The following is a 17048-nucleotide window of genomic DNA, read 5'->3' as shown; positions in this document are numbered from 1 at the left end:
CTTGCTTTATTAAGCTGTCAGTTGTTTTTATTTTATATATATATAAACTCTTTCTGCCACCCTATTTTTATACTCGCTGAGTATAAAATGCTAAAGGTGTGAAACCAAAGTTCCATGTAATACCTTAAATATATCTGACATTCTATGTTTTTTCTCACTTTGGTTAAAGAGTCTGAATTGGCCCCCCATGTTTGTAGGTGTGACATCTGAAATGGACTGGCATCCTGCCTGTGGCAGAATAAATAAAAAAAAAGTGAACTTATTTTTTTGAAAGAATGCATATTGAATGTATTTATTTTATATGTGTGTCAGTTTTCAAGTATAATGAATGTGGCAGGGTGGCACAGTAGTGCAGTGGTAGCGCTGACACCTCGCAGTAAGGAGACCAGTATTCGTGACTCAGGTCCTCCCCGCGTGGAGTTTACATGTTCTCCCCGTGTCTCTGCTCAGGTTTCCTGTAACTGTTGAAAGACATGCAGGTGAGGTGAATTGGTGACTCTAAATTGGCCCTAATGTGTTTTTGATGTGTGTGTCCGTGTTTTCCCTGCGACGGGTCCTTAAAGTTCTGGAAAATGCTGCTGTTGTGGAAAACATCACACATTGTTCCTGTTCCAAAGAAAGCACCTAATAACTACAGACCAGTGGCACTTACATCTCACATCATGAAGTCCTTTGAGAGTCTGGTTTTGGACTATATGAGTCCTCTAGTGGTAGATCAAATGGACCCACTACAGTGTGCCTATCGGACAATGATTGGAGTGGAGGATGCAATGATCTCTCTGCTCCACAAGGCTTATTCTCACCTGGGCAAAGCTGGCAGCACTGTGATAATGATGTTTTGTGATTTCTCCAGTGCCATCAGTAGCGTCCTGCCAATTCCGTTAAGGGATAAACTCAGAAATATGCAGGTGGATGAGCCTGTGGTGTCCTGGATGATGGACTATCTGTCGGGCAGACCTCAGGTTGAAAATTCAAGGACTGTGTGAGGAACACTGGAGCACCTCAAGGAACAGTCCTATCTCCATTTATCTTCACTCTGTACACTTCAGACTACAAATAAAATACCAGGTCATGTCATCTGCAGAAATCCTCAGATGATTCTATATATTTCATGTATATGAAAACACAGCAGATCTCAGTGGGAAGAAAAATCCTGCTGGATTTCTCTACTGATATGGACTGGGTAATGTGTTAAGAATGAATGGTTGGTGGAAATGAAACTTATCAATCTACAGAGGGCTGAATTCAAAGACACCCTGAAAATCAACGGGAAAAAATGATGCGGAAGGCAGGGTAGTCCATTTTGCCGAAATTTCATTGCAGCAACTCCAAATCGTACTCGGTAGTTTGTATGGCCCCCGGGTGCTTGTATGCATGCCTGATAATGTTTGGCATGCTCCTAATGGGACGACAGATGGTGTCCTGGGGGATCTCCTCCCAGATCTGGACCAGGGCATCAATGAGCTCTTGGACAGTCTGAGGTGCAACCTGGCGTCGTTGGATGGACCAAAGCATAATGTCCCAGAGGTACTCTATTGGATTTAGGTCAGGCAAGCACAGGGGCCATTCAGTGGTATCAATTCCTTCATCATCCAGGAACTGCCTGCATACTCTCTCCACACGAGGAAGGGCATTGTCGTGCACCAGGAGGAACTCAGGATCTAATGCTCCATCATAAGGTCTGACAACGAGTCCAAGGATTTTATCCCGATATCTAATGGCAGTCAAGGTGCTGTTGTCTAGCCTCTAGAGATTTGTGTATCCTTCCATGGATATGCCTTCTCAGACCATCACTGACCCACCACTAAACTGGTCATGATGAACTATGTTACAGGCAGTAAAACATTCTCCACGACTTCTCCAGACCCTTTTCACATCTGACACATGTGCTCAGGGTGAACCTGCTATCATCTGTGAAAAGCACAGTACGCCTGCCAATGGTGGACCTGCCAGTTCTGGTATTCTATGGCAAATGCCAATCGAGCTCCATGGTGCTGGGCGGGCAGTGAGCACAGGGACCACTAGAGGACGTCGGACCCTCAGGCCACCCTCATGAAGTCCACCCACATAAACCTCATTAGGAAACTTTCTTACTTCCACCTCCATCACATATCTCATGTTCGCTCATTCCCCTCCTTTTTAAATGCTGAAAAACTTGTCCATGCTTTTATTACATCCTGCATCAATTATTCTAATTTTCTACTGGCAGGTGTGCCTTCATATCTTCTATCACAGCTCCAGTTGTTTCAAAATTCTGCTGCAAGAGTCATTACATGAACTAGCAACAACGAGTACATAACACCCATCCTACATCGCCTCCTCTGACTCCTTACAGGATTGAAGATTAAAATGTATTAATAACCTACAAAGTATTAAATGGCCTTATACCAGACTACATCAGTGACATTCTCCATCGCTATGGTCCTGTTCACCCATTAAGGTCTGCTTTGTAAATCCTGTATTTATCTGTTTTAGTGTTCTATGCAGAAAATATTTGTATCCAATGTCGCATATACCCTGCTCTTCTTTCTGAAACTCTGTGAAGCACCTAGAGCATAGGAAAGGCACTTTATTATTATTATTATTATTATTATTATTATTATTATTATTATTATTATTATTATTATTATTATCAAGATGCTTCTTAAAGATTGTCAAGGTTTTTGCGTCAACTATATGTCTCCAGATAAAATAACTCTTTCCATAAATAAGTGCTCTGTGGCTCCAATCTTAAACACACTTTCCATATTACAGTAGAATACAGGCAGAGCAGATAAATTGCAAACACAGATAATTAAATAAAAAGAACAGCATTAGTAAATGGTTAAAAATAATATCTGACTTAAAAAAAAGTTAAGTAGTATAAAAGAAGGAAAATTGCAATAATATACATTAAACAACAACAAACAGCAAACATGAAGAAAAACAAAATGCAGGAATAAACCTGCAAAAAATGCTTAACATCTGTACAATTAATTCCTGTAACTGTTGTCCACGAGATGGAGTTGAAGTGTGGCAGGGGATGACTGTGTAGTGTTGTATAGACTTAAACCCATGACTTGTAGATTCAACTTCATTTATTGAGTTGAGCTCCTTTACATTGATCTGCTGTAATTATTTTTCCTCAGTCGTATCACTCATTGACAGTAACAGGTGCTTGTCTTACTTTTATTATTTTACACAATAACCCTAACTGGTTCACAATGAGTATCAGTCTACCAAACAATACGTTATGCATTTAGACTGTAAAGCCGGAGAAAACTGACTTCACTTAAAAAAAAGGCAGAACAAACAATTTTCAGTCAGAACAACACCATGTGAGAAATCAAAACAGCTTCTATAAGAACTTCATTTACACATTACATATTTATTTGAAGTTGAACAACATTTTAACAGAGATAGCTAGGCTGTTATACTTGTAATACTGTATATACATTCAATGGACATTTTACTTTATGCAGAATATGACTCCTTTATCCATCACAACAACCTGAATCCTTTTGCAGCATGAATTTATCCAGGTGCTAGAAATATTTATTACAGGATTTTGGTCCATGGTGACACAATCAAGTAACACATTTGCTTTGTATTTTTGGTCCACATTTCACTTTATTCCAAAAGACCTCTACATTAGATTGAGATCTGCAGACTTTGCAAATCACTGGAGTAAACTGAAGTCACTATTATGTTCTTTGAACCAGCTTGTGATGATGCACTCTTTGTGCTTTTGTACTTTATCCTGCTAGAAGTAGGCATTTGAAAATGGCAAATTGTGGCCATAAGGGTAAGCACATGGTCATCAATAATGAGTAGGTACGCTCGTCCATTCAAATGATATGCAACTGGTGTTAAGAAGTCTCATTGCCACTTCACTGTACTACCACTGCCAGCCTACACTGTTGACACGAGGCAGGAAAGATCCATGCACTTCTACTGCTTATCCAAAATTCTGACCCTAATATTAGTTATGTCTCATTAACTGGAGATACATCTAACTGGGTGAAATTTTCTCAATCTTCCGTCATCCCATCTTCATGATCATATGCCAACTGTAGTCTATGTTGCTGATCTTAACTGGTAGGAGTGAATACTGGGGTGGTCCTCTGCTGCTGTTTCCTATTCACTTTAAAGTCATATCACATTAACACAAAATTGCTAGGATAGGCGAAGAACTCTAGTGACCTTCATTTGGATTTAGAAGGTTTGAGTACAATATGTTATGTACTGAAGTACAACCTGCTCTAATATACATATATACATACATACAATTATTTGAAGTAGAAGTGCAATAATGGGAGGTGAGGGTAAAAGAAATAGCAGGCATACCAGCATATGAAGGTTTTAGAAGTATTAAAGGTGTCACCTGTGTAGTTGGGGTCTTTCTGTTTGGACCATCCATCAGTAAACTGCAACTCCTTGCCAACGCTGAGTTAATGAATTTCTTTTTCTTTTTGAAAAATATTTTATTGTTAATCTCAAAACGACTGCACCCTTGATTTGATTGTGGCACAATAGTGCCATCTACTGTGCAGAACAAGACACAACTAAACACAATAGTTTATAGAGCAGCTTTGATCTTAACTGCGGGTGGCATTACGGCAGGCAGGCTGCATTGTGACATACAGTAGCCACTGTTTAGACTCAAATAAATTAATGAAGAAAAAAGGTTTCAAAAATTTTCTTTCCAACTGTGATTTTTCTTTGAACTTTTTTATTTTATTTTTTGTAATCATAATAGTTATCAGAATAATGGCACAGGATGAAACCAATCCATGATGAGAATGTAACAACAGTTTTGTTAAGGCATTCCAATGTCCGCATATGTTCCACACATGAAGCAGTAATGATTTCAAGGGCCTAAACATAAATAAATAAATAAATAAATAAATAAATACATACATACATACATATTGAGCCATGAATGAGGGCGGAGGTGGTGTGTGAAAGGAAGCGGAGTCACCCGTGTGCTTGCACATGCTTCTGTCTGTGTAAATCTCTAACACATTTCCCATACAGTGTTATAAAATAATCAATCAATAAACAATGGTAGCTGTCATTTGGATGAATTAAATTAAAGTTGAAAGACACACCAACTTTCGAAACAGTAAACCCTACTGAAGGCCTACTTAAAATTGCCTACAACTCCCAGCGGTCATTCCGGAATTGTGTCAGGTAATTTTGGAGGGCGCATGGGTTGCTGGGAAGAAGACTCATTAACCGGGTTCCTTAAAAGTGAGAAAAAAAAAAAAAAAAAAAAAGGATACCGAGGGGATTGCGATCATCTGCCTGTATTTATTTCTACTCATCATAAATGCACTTAGATTGCTACAACAACTTACTTGGATTTCAGTTTCTATCTAGGTGTATATGCTGGCCTGTGCCTGCTTGTCCGTGTAAGTCTTCATCTGTGAAGCGCTCCCAAGCTTTCCAAATCTTAACGCTACACGTGCAAAAAAAAAAAAAAAAAAAAACGTTTAATTGGGAAGGCTGTTCGCATGGTTTTTCATGCCACATACCGTTGTTTTTTGCTGCTGCTGCTGTGTTGGGCTTTATTGTGAGTGTTAATTGCTTACTAAGTAGTGTCGATGGTTTTGTGACGTGTCTTGCCATTGCATGGACTATAGGGAAGGGAAGCAGTGTTGGGGTGGAGTCTTGAGGGAACCCTGTTTGTAAGGGCTTGGGGCACCTCCCTAGAGAGAGATGAGTGACAGATATGGGTTAATTAATGGGGCGTGATAAAAAGGTGTGTGTGGCCAGAAGTTGGAGTTGGAGGTGGGAGAACAGTATAAGGTGTAAGGAAGGGAAGTAACTGTTTGGAGAGTAAGAGAGGTAGATAGGACGAAGGTGATTAGTCTTTGTTATTTTGGAGGTGTCCCCGTGACCCAGACAACGGGCGGCTGTAGGGCACCGTTTATATCGCGGCTGATTGAATAAAAAGCCAGTCGGCATTTTGGAAGGCTTCCCCGGACAAGCGGCTCCTGAGTGTGTTATTCGACGGGACGTCACATTGGTGTCAGCAGTGGGATTTGGTTATTAGACAAACGGAGTCGCGACAGTGTGGAAATGAAACGAAGCAGCAGTCAAAGTCCGGGTGAGAGTGTATTTAAAGAAGCGTTCACGCCTCATATAAGTTCGCCTAGGCAGTTAGCACTCATAGAGGAGGGCGGGTTTTCAGCCCGCGTGAAGCAAGAGGGCGACTTAGAGCCTCCGTCGGAGCAGTTTGCATTTATGAGGCTGAATGCTGTTGAGCCTGCAGCACGACCCCATTTTATGGAAGACGCTCAATTTAATGCGAGGCCGGATGGAGCGATAGAAACGAAAGAATTGCAGCGCTTCCCGAGTGTGTTGGCGTGGACCGAATTTAAACAGCGCTTCCTTTATTTAGCAAATAAGTACGGATGGACGGAGGATTATGGAGCAGGGCAGTTATTGGCACATGTAGATGGAGAGGCAATAAACGTGTTGGCTGAAGGATTGCGCGAAGGGCGCCGTGGCTACACAGAACTGTTATGCTGCATGGACAACACGTGGCTGAGGGCAGCTAGGGAGGCGGTGCATGTGAGTGATGAAATAAAGACACAACGGATGGGTGGGACTGTATTGAAGATTGGCAGATTTGATGGAACTGGGTCTTGGGAAGCATACAACACTCGTTTTCACATGATTGCCAGGGCAAATGGCTGGAGTTTGGAGGACCAAGCTGTACAGCTGGCTGCAGCATTAGATGGTGATGCATTGGTGGTTCTGACGGATGTGCCAGAAGATGAGCTGTTAAATGCCCATGCTTTGGAAATTGCATTGGAGCGACGGTTTGGCCATATAGAAGCTGTGACTACAATAAGACAACAGCTGGAGCAGAGGGTTCGCAAGACAACTGAGGCCCTGGGGGCATTTGCAGCAGATGTACAGTCTCTGGTGCGACGGGGTTATCCCCATTTTAACAGATCCGTGCAGGCAGAGTTGGCTAAGGAGGCATTTCTGCGGGGTTTGAGCCCACCATATCTCCGACAGCAGGTCCGTTTCGCTAAGCCTGAGACCTTGGAACAAGCTTTGTCTGCAGCCCAGGAGGCAGAACAAATACTTAAAGAGGGTTACAGCCAAGCACCTCTCGCATCAGTAGAGTCGACCAAGGGGAGGAGACCGGAAGCTATCCACCAAACTAAGGCCATAGATGTAGAACAAGAGTATGAGGCAGTGGCTCCAGTGACTACCGTACAGAAATTCAGGAATCCTTCACGCCTAATGCACCCACCCCGCTGCTGGTACTGTGGACAACATGGACACTTACAACGTGACTGCCCCAGTAGGGCTAAACAAGAGGACTCCCAACTAAGCATTGTACCGGGAAACGACATGGGACCAGTGTAGGAGGGACAACGCTGGCCCCAAGAACAGTCCCTGTTGGTCAGTTGGGTGAGGGAGATTACTGTCACCTTTCAGTTTTGGTTGGCGGCCATGTATGCAAGGCACTGGTGGATACAGGGTCAACTGCATCTATTATCCATCCTGACATGTTGGATGTGGCGGTCCTATGTGCAGCCGATTCTACTAAGTTGATGACAGCGACAGGTGAGATGACCCCCATGTTAGGTAGAGCACAAATAGACATTTGTATTGCTAAGAAGCAGTGGGTGCAGGATGTCTGGGTGGCTAATATCAACAACTCCTGTATCTTGGGACTTGATTTCTTACGAGCAGTTGGAGCGCGAATAGATCTTCAGATGGGGACTCTGTATCTTCAAGGCATTGGGACACTCCCCTTGTTAGGGCACCAGCAAGGAAGGAGGGAACCACCAGTGGTGGCTCCCCAAGAAGAACATGTGCCTATTTTCACTAACATCACTCAAACCGTACCAGTAATGAAGGTTGTCTGCACTGTTTGGAATGCCAACAGGGAAGGGTTAACACACAAGCAACAGCGCCAGCTCTGGCAGTTGTTACATGACTTTAGGGACCGTTTTGCTACCTCTGCAGATGATGTTGGCCAGACTTCTCTTGTGCAGCATGACATCAATACTGGGAGTGCTTTCCCTATCAAACAGCGCCCCCGCTGTATGCCACTAGCTAAACAGACAGCAGCTGAGAACATTCTACAGGAAATGAGACAGGCCGGAATTATCGAACCCTCTGAGTCTCCCTGGGTCTCTCCTGTGGTCCTTGTCCCTAAGAAGGATGGCAAGTGGCGATTTTGTGTTGATTATCGGCAGGTAAATGCTGTAACCATCAAGGACTCCTATCCGTTGCCTCGCATTGATGAATCCCTGGACTTGGTGGCAGGATCAGCCTGGTTTTCATCACTAGACCTGCGCAGTGGCTACTGGCAGGTGCCGCTAACACCTGAAGCTCGACCTAAGACTGCATTCTCCACAGGAAAGGGGCTCTGGCAGTTCCGAGTTATGCCTTTTGGTCTTTGCAATGCTCCAGCTACCTTTGAACGGTTAATGGATAAAGTATTGGCAGGTATGTCTGGTACTCAATGCCTTGTCTACTTGGATGATTTACTGGTTCATGGCAAGACATTCCAGGAAGCTCTGGAGTCCTTGAGGGAAGTTCTGCAGAAGCTTCGTGTGGCCAACCTTAAACTTCATCCTGATAAGTGCCACCTTCTCCGGAGAGAAGTGTCATTTCTGGGTCACCGTGTGAGTCAAAGAGGTGTCACCACAGAGAAAGATAAGGTGTCTGTTGTGCAAGAGTGGCCAGAGCCACAGGATCGAAGGCAGATTCGTGAATTTCTTGGACTGGCCTCTTACTATAGGCGATTTGTACCAGAATTTGCCACTATTGCTGCACCCTTGCATCGTTTATTGAGCCCAGATGAAGCATTCCAGTGGGGGGAGGACCAACAAACCGCCTTTTGTAAATTGAAAGAAGCCCTTTGCGGTGCACCGATCTTAGCTCCACCCAATATTGACCTACCATTCCTCCTTGACACGGATGCCAGTGATGTGGGCTTAGGGGCTGTGCTGTCACAGCGGCACCCAGAGGGAGAGCGTGTGGTGGCTTATTATAGCCGTGCTCTCAGAAAAGCTGAGAAGAATTATTGTGTGACTCGGAGGGAGCTCCTCGCCCTGGTGGAATCTGTTCGTCACTTCAAGCACTACCTGTGTGGCCTCTCTTTTGTGGTCCGCACTGATCATGCTGCTCTTCAGTGGTTACTGTCTTTTCGAGAACCTGAGGGTCAGATTGCTCGTTGGTTGGAGGAGCTTCAGACTTACCACTTTCAAGTAGAGCATCGACCTGGTGAGCAACACAAAAATGCAGATGCTCTGTCTCGACGACCCTGCGCAGATCAGGGATGTGCCTATTGTGAAAAAAGGGAGCGTCAAGATCAGAGCTGTGAGGATGCCAAGGTTCAGTGCCAAGCTCTTTCAGTGCCAGGTTGTACCCAAGAATGGCGAGTTAGTCAGGAATGTGATCCTGAGGTCAAGAAGGTTCTCCAGTGGAAAGAGGAACAGCATCGTCCCTGCTGGGAGGAAGTGGCACTTGAATCACCTGCAGTCAAGGGTCTTTGGTCCCAGTGGGACAGCTTGGTTGTGGAAGAGGGGATATTGAAGCGACAATGGAGGGACCCTGCAACTGGAGAAGGGAGGTGGCAGATCGTTGTACCACAACAGCTGCGTGAAGAGATCCTGAGGAACATGCATGGAACGCTTGGAGTTGGTAATTTTGGAGTCACCAAGACCTTAAGGCGGGTGAGGCAGGCGTTTTATTGGGGACAGTGCAGGCGCGATGTAGAGGACTACTGCCGCAGGTGTGATTTATGCACAGCCAGGAAAGGACCCCAAGGAAGGTCTACTGCCCCACTACAACAGTATCAGGTAGGGGCTCCAATGGAACGGGTGGCAATTGACATTCTTGGGCCATTTCCCTGCTCAGCTATGGGGAATCGGTTTGTTTTAGTCGCAATGGACTATTTTACCAAGTGGCCCGAGGCCTATGCACTACCTAATCAAGAAGCTGAGACTGTTGCTGAAGCCCTAATTACAGGATTCTTTAGTCGGTTTGGGATGCCTGTCGAACTGCATTCAGACCAAGGGAGAAACTTTGAAAGCCAGGTCTTTCAAAAAGTATGTGAGAGACTTGGCATCCAGAAAACCCGAACCACCCCTCTACACCCCCAGAGTGATGGGCTAGCCGAGCGGTTTATCCAGACTCTGACCACACAGCTGGCTCTTACCACCTCTAAGGATCAAAAGGACTGGGACCAACAGCTGGCTCTGGTTCTGATGGCCTGCCGATCTGCTGTGCAGGAATCCTCTGGATGCACCCCTGCTTTATTAATGCTAGGACGAGAGCTGCGAACACCGTCTGCACTTGTATATGGTGTTCCCCCTGACACCCCAGCTGAACCTCCAGGCCCTGACTATGCTCGCAAGTTGCAGGATCGATTGGAGGTGGCACATAACTTTGCAAGGGGCCGGATAAGAGTAGCAGCAGAGAAACAGAAGCGCCACTATGACATTAGGGTTCTGGGGCAGCCTTTTCAAGCAGGTGATCAAGTTTGGGTGTATGGGCCAAAAAGACAGAAGGGACGCTCTCCAAAGCTGGACAGTCCTTGGGTGGGACCCTGTCAAGTATTGGAACGGGTGGGGGAGGTTGTGTACTGGGTCCAGTTACCACCTCCGGGCAGGAGAGTGTTTTTGCATCAGGACCGTCTGGCCAGTTACAGAGGTTGTGCTCCTTCACAACCTGCACCCATGACTGCCACAACACCTTCCACAAATCCTGGCTCAGACGTTATACCACTTGCCGGCGAAGACAGCTGCCAAGACATCTGCATGATTATGTGCTTCCTCGGGGACGAGGAGCTGAGGAGGGGGCAGTGTGACGTGTCTTGCCATTGCATGGACTATAGGGAAGGGAAGCAGTGTTGGGGTGGAGTCTTGAGGGAACCCTGTTTGTAAGGGCTTGGGGCACCTCCCTAGAGAGAGATGAGTGACAGGGATATGGGTAAATTAATGGGGCATGATAAAAAGGTGTGTGTGGCCAGAAGTTGGAGTTGGAGGCGGGAGAACAGTATAAGGTGTAAGGAAGGGAAGTAACTGTTTGGAGAGTAAGAGAGGTAGATAGGACGAAGGTAATTAGTCCTTGTTATTTTGGAGGTGTCCCCGTGACCCAGACAACGGGCGGCTGTAGGGCACCGTTTATATCGCGGCTGATTGAATAAAAAGCCAGTCGGCATTTTGGAAGGCTTCCGCGGACAAGCGGCTCCTGAGTGTGTTATTCGACGGGACGTCACAGTTTGTTGTTCGTTAGGTTTTGTGTATGTAAATAATTATCGCTGGCTGGGAATCCGGAGGGCTTTTGCGTATAATTTTTTGTTTAATATTGTTTTATTCTTTTCATTATTTGATTAATATATTAAGGTGACCAGAATTTTTTGGGCCAATCCGGGGACAATGGGCTATTTTTGGGGCAATCCGGGGAGATGGGGCGCTCGTGGAGCGTAAACTACATACGTTTCGAGAAGAATTCATGCCTGGTTGTGAAAATGCAGCTTCATTACGACGTGCTAGCGTACAGGAACAACCGGGGACAAAACGGGGACATGTTTCTGAGTGGGGACAGTTGTCCGAAAAACGGGGACGGATGGTCACCTTAATATATACGTTATTATTGATCAATTCATTCAGCCGGTTATCAGAGTCTCTTGGTGAGTGTGTGCATGCTGGGTCAAGGCTGGATGTGTTTCCGTAATAACATAAACAAATCTTTGTCTTCGCGACCACTATAACAACCCAGTCCATGGACACTCACGAATGGTATGCTATGCATACGTTTTCAAGCATAATAACTATTATTAATAAAGCAGAGGAAAAATTAAAAATAGCAACATTTTCTGTCCTTAAAATCTTTAATGGTACCTTTTATGCTTATTCCCTTGTTTCAAAGTATTAAAATGTGTTTAATATTCTGTAAGTGAAATGTTAATTACAGGTGCTGGTCATAAAATTAGAATATCATGACAAAGTTGATTTATTTCAGTAATTCCATTCAAAAAGTGAAACTTAGATTCAAACTTAGAAATATTAGATTCATTCATTACACACAGACTGATGTATTTCAAATGTTTATTTCTTTTAATGTTGATGATTATAACTGACAACTAATGAAAGTCCCAAATTCAGTATCTCGGAAAATTAGAATATCAATTAAGACCAATGCAAAAAAAAGGATTTCTAGAAATGTTGGCCAACTGAAAGGTATGAACATGAAAAGTATGAGCATGTACAGCACTCAATATTTAGTTGGGGCTCCTTTGGCCTGGATTACTGCAGCAATGCGACGTGGCATGGAGTCGATCAATCTGTGGCACTGCTCAGGTGTTATGAGAGCCCATGTTGCTCTGATAGTGGCCTTCAGCTCTTCTGAATTGTTGGGTCTGGTGTATTGCATCTTCCTCTTCACAATACCCCATAGATTTTCTATGGGGTTAAGGTCAGGCGAGTTTGCCGGCCAATCAAGAACAGGGATACCATGGCCCTTAAACCAGGTACTGGTAGCTTTGGCACTGTGTGCAGGTGCCAGGTCCTGTTGGAAAATGAAATCTGCATCTCCATAAAGTTCATCAGCAGCAGGAAGCATGAAGTGCTCTAAAACTTCCTGGTAGACGGCTGCGATGACCTTTGACCTCAGAAAACACAATGAACCAACACCAGCAGATGACACGGCACCACAAACCATCACTGACTGTGGAAACTTTACACTGGATCTCACGCAACGTGGATTCTGTGCCTCTCCTCTCTTCCTCCAGACTCTGGGACCTTGATTTCCAAAGGAAATGCAAAATTTCCTTTCATCAGAAAGCAGCAGTCCAGTCCTTTTTTGTCTTTATCCCAGGCGAGATGCTTCTGACGCTGTCTCTTGTTCAAGTGTGGCTTGACACAAGGAATGTGACAGCTGAAACCCATGTCTTGCATACGTCTGTGTGTGGTGGTTCTTGAAGCACTGACTCCAGCTGCAGTCCACTCTTTGTGAATCTCCCCCACATTTTTGAATGGGTTTTGTTTCACAATCCTCTCCAGAGTGCGGTTATCCCTATTGCTTGTCCACTTTTTTCTACCACATCTTGTCCTTCCCTTCGCCTCTCTATTAATGTGCTTGGACACAGAGCTCTGTGAACAGCCAGCCTCTTTAGCAATGACCTTTTGTGTCTTGCCCTCCTTGTGCAAGGTGTCAATGGTCGTCTTTTGGACAACTGTCAAGTCAGCAGTCTTCCCCATGATTGTGTAGCCTACAGAACTCGACTGAGAGACCATTTAAAGGCTTTTGCAGGTGTTTTGAGTTAATTAGCTGATTAGAGTGTGGCACCAGGTGTCTTCAATATTAAACCTTTTCACAATATTCTAATTTTCCGAGATACTGAATTTGGGACTTTCATTAGTTGTCAGTTATAATCATCAACATTAAAAGAAATAAACATTTGAAATACATCAGTCTGTGTGTAATGAATGAATCGAATATACAAGTTTCACTTTTTGAATGGAATTACTGAAATAAATCAACTTTGTCATGATATTCTAATTTTATGACCAGCACCTGTATATCATGTCTTTATACTACAAACCAGTTACTTTTGTTTTGAGAAATATAAATATGTGGCAGGACAATAGAATGCCTTTCAAATATGGGATGATCTTTATTATCACTTAGTAAATTGATGATCCCATAATTTCACAAAGTATTATCAGAATATTTTAATGTTTCTAAAACCAAACAATTCAACCAAAGCTTTGCTGTTGTGTTTGCAAGTCAGATTTCTGTTATATATTGCCTTGGATGCTTTACCTAAGATTTGCAAATGATGAAGTTATTGGGCATATTTTTTAAAATATTTGGATTTTTAAAATCCATTTGCTTAATGAAGTCCTTAATGTTTTGTCAAAATAATTAAAGTATATTCACAAAATGCTTAATATCCAAAATTAATTTTATATATTTATAACTTATTTGTTCATTGCCAAATCCCTAATCTATTCTTTTTTCCATCCTTCATCATATCTGTAGTGATGTATGAATACTTTTCATGCATTAGTAAACCAATGGATGTTAATTCTGACAAGATATTTATAAGGGGGAAGTAGAATCACTCTCTAAAAGGGATTACACTTAATAAACAAGATTCTAAAAACCGTACAATTATTTTTGTGTGTACTGTCTATGATGGTGAGTCATAAGCCCAGCCTCCTGGTGTCGAGTCTTGCATCTGGATGTTGTGCAAATGGCATTTCCTCGAGCTCCCCAACCCAATATTGCTTTTCTCTCTAGGCATTTCAGTTTTTCTGCCACATCCACAACAACATACATATGGGGAAAAATACTGAAAGTATTTAATTTCTAATGAAAATTTACCAAATTAAAATCAAACTAACTTTTCATACTACTAGATTCTGACCACATGTACCTTTTAGATATTTAAGGCTCTCACTACCCACCTTTTCATAGCTCAGATCACCTCAGTGCAGAGACGCTTCTGTAGGCCAGAAACAGAAAAATGGAAAAGTTCATTATGAGGGTTTAAACGCTCACAGTCCGAAGCTTATGTTAAACAAATTGGAAATGACCAGATGCTGAATTTTTTAGCAGTATAGTTTTACACCATATTACTTCAAATGTTTATTGCAAAATAAATTCTTGGTACAATTTTCATAAAACCCAAAGGGTGCCTATAAAATCCTTAATGAGTTTACCTTTATGAAACTCAATAACCAATGCCTAATTAAATAATTTTTAGCAAATGAAATTCATAGAAATCATGGTGTTTGGTTAGCCTTTTTTTTTTACTGTGCCCAGGGAGACAGGCTGTGAACTGGCACACTGTCTTTTTTTTTTATCCCACATATTTGTAGACTTAAGTGGTATTTTGAAATAATACAATTTGAAATTCCTATATTTGCAAAGTTTTGTTTAGTGTTGCCAAGTGAAGAAACTTGTTCATAAGAACACTTCACAACATATTTTAATATTACCTTAATAGCTTCTCATATATGTTATCACTGGTAGGCCTGAAGTAGGTGTCTAATTGAATCAAAGGTACAATGTCTGTTTACCTAAAACAAAGGTGCTGTGGTGAGGATGGAGACAAGTGCTCAGATGTTGTGGTTAGCATTTCCCCTTCAGACTTACACATGTGACTCACCTCTTTCATGAAGAGCCCTCCAAATTTTGACCAACAAACAAGTGCAAATAAGGAAAGGAACAGTGGTGGGAAATCGCAGGAACCAGTGCCAGTTTGTTGTCCCTGACTGTAAAACTTTGAAGAGAATAAAACAATTATTGTTTGTCTAATTTTTATTTAACAACAAGATGACAGATTCACTATTTGGAATTGTGGTGCAGTGGTTAGCATTACTATAGCATTATCCACCTTCCTGAATTTGAATCCTGAGCCCTGTGGTGTATATATGAAGTCTGCACACTCTCAGTATCTGTTTTTGATTTTTCTTTTGAGTACTCCAGTTTACTTCCACATCCTTAAAGATGTGCCTGTTAGGTTAATTTAGCAATGCAAAACTGGCCCAGTGCGAGTGTGGATATGAGCCTGAATGAGCCCTGTTATGGATTGGCTGTCGGTCCAAGTCTGGGTCCTGCTTTGTACCTGATGCTACAATAACAGGTTTGAGGATGTTCTGTTGTGTAACTATTATGGTTACTTTTCCAGACATTAATAATGACGACAAGTAATGAATTGATTGGAATGATTGATCTTAAATAAGATTTGTGTATTATGAAGATGTCCTAATAGTCTTAATATATCTATGGTAGTATTTAATCAGATTTTTAAGATTGTAAGTTTTTTTTAAAAATAGAATAGCAGAAGCTTGCTTCATATGATTATGAAGAGTTTACTTCTGAGGTTGTCAGAATAGGCATATATTGGGGGGAGGGGAGCATGTGTGGTATTCTTTTTTTTTTCTTTTTTTAATTTTATTGGAATTTGACTAGTATATTCTTAAACTATTTTGGGTTTAGTAGTATTAATATTTAGGTGGGTTATGTAATTGGCTGAGCCTCTGTCACACACACTGTTTTGACCTTCTCTGTGTTATGAGCCTTAAACTTGACTAAACACCATTTAGGAGAGGGGACTCCTTTGATGACCTGGCTGATGTTCACCCAGAGTTGTGATGTTACAGGAAAGAAGTAGACAGGAAACGCCACACTCTCGGTTTGACTGAGTGATAGCACTCTTTTAGACAGATCTATGTGCGGTTATGCTGGGTTGCCTTGCTGTTTTCTATGATGCCTGTATAAGGTGGAATAGGTTTTGATGAGCCACCTGTGTCAATTAATAACTACATCTTTTTCTGAATTTAACCTTAAATTATTTTGAGAAGAAAGAAATGTCCATCCACCATTTCCATACTATTTTCTTCATGGTAGGGCTTCAGGTTACCAGAACATATCTTTGTTGCTTTAGGCATAAGTCAGACAGAACTACTGGATAGAAGAGGAAGAAATCTAGAGCTTTCTAGAACTTTTTTTGCCTAGTGGTGAGTATGGCTTGTTAATCTGAATAAGTAGATAGATCCTAAGGTCTGATTGCACACAAGAATGATTAAAAATGAAGAAAAATTAAAACGAAAGAAAACTTCTGACTTGGCAGTCACAGTGAGGCATTATGTAGGTGTATCGCTGTTTGTATAAAGATGACCCAGTGTAATTTCCTAACAAACTTCTGCTGAATAATTTCTTGTCTGAAGATTTCCAGTGTTAGTGTGTCAGAGAGAGGATGTGCTGTGTTTGGTCATAATGGCACTCCGTGTTGTCGTCTTTCTCTCTCCTACCCTACTAAGTCCAGAGGGTCTCGTAACTGAGCTAACCCTTTTAATTTGTTGATTTGATTGACCTCTCTTGAAGTGATGTTATGGGCCCAGCAGGTGAAAAATTGTGGTCAATTTATACTGAATTTAAAAGTTGTAATCGATTTTAGACTTTTTTTTTTTCCTGTTCATCAGTGTCAATAAGCCAATTTTTGTTCACTGTGATTTAATGTATAGCAACACACTGTGAAAATTCCCAAGGGGTTTATACTTTCTGTGGGCACT

General features: G+C 42.4%; 1 long non-coding RNA gene and 1 gene segment (V, D, J or C); both read right to left on the bottom strand.

Moving 5' to 3' along the window:
• Nucleotides 1-17048, bottom strand: part of LOC114661874 (immunoglobulin heavy constant gamma 2B-like) — a 185140-nt gene that overhangs the window by 139527 nt on the left and 28565 nt on the right.
• On the bottom strand, nt 4821-15204 carry LOC127529798 (uncharacterized). Of its 2 annotated transcripts, XR_007936418.1 has the most exons (3): nt 15140-15200; nt 14436-14473; nt 4821-4857 (listed from the first exon to the last, which is right to left on the bottom strand). It is a non-coding gene; the product is annotated as an uncharacterized LOC127529798 (long non-coding RNA). The 2 variants fall into 2 exon arrangements; XR_007936419.1 differs by lacking the exon at nt 14436-14473 and having other exon boundaries at nt 15140-15204.

Source organism: Erpetoichthys calabaricus, chromosome 12, assembly GCF_900747795.2.
Source record: "Erpetoichthys calabaricus chromosome 12, fErpCal1.3, whole genome shotgun sequence".
NCBI classification, from domain to species: Eukaryota; Metazoa; Chordata; class Cladistia; order Polypteriformes; family Polypteridae; genus Erpetoichthys; species Erpetoichthys calabaricus.
This window is presented reverse-complemented; position numbering and strand designations above follow the sequence as displayed.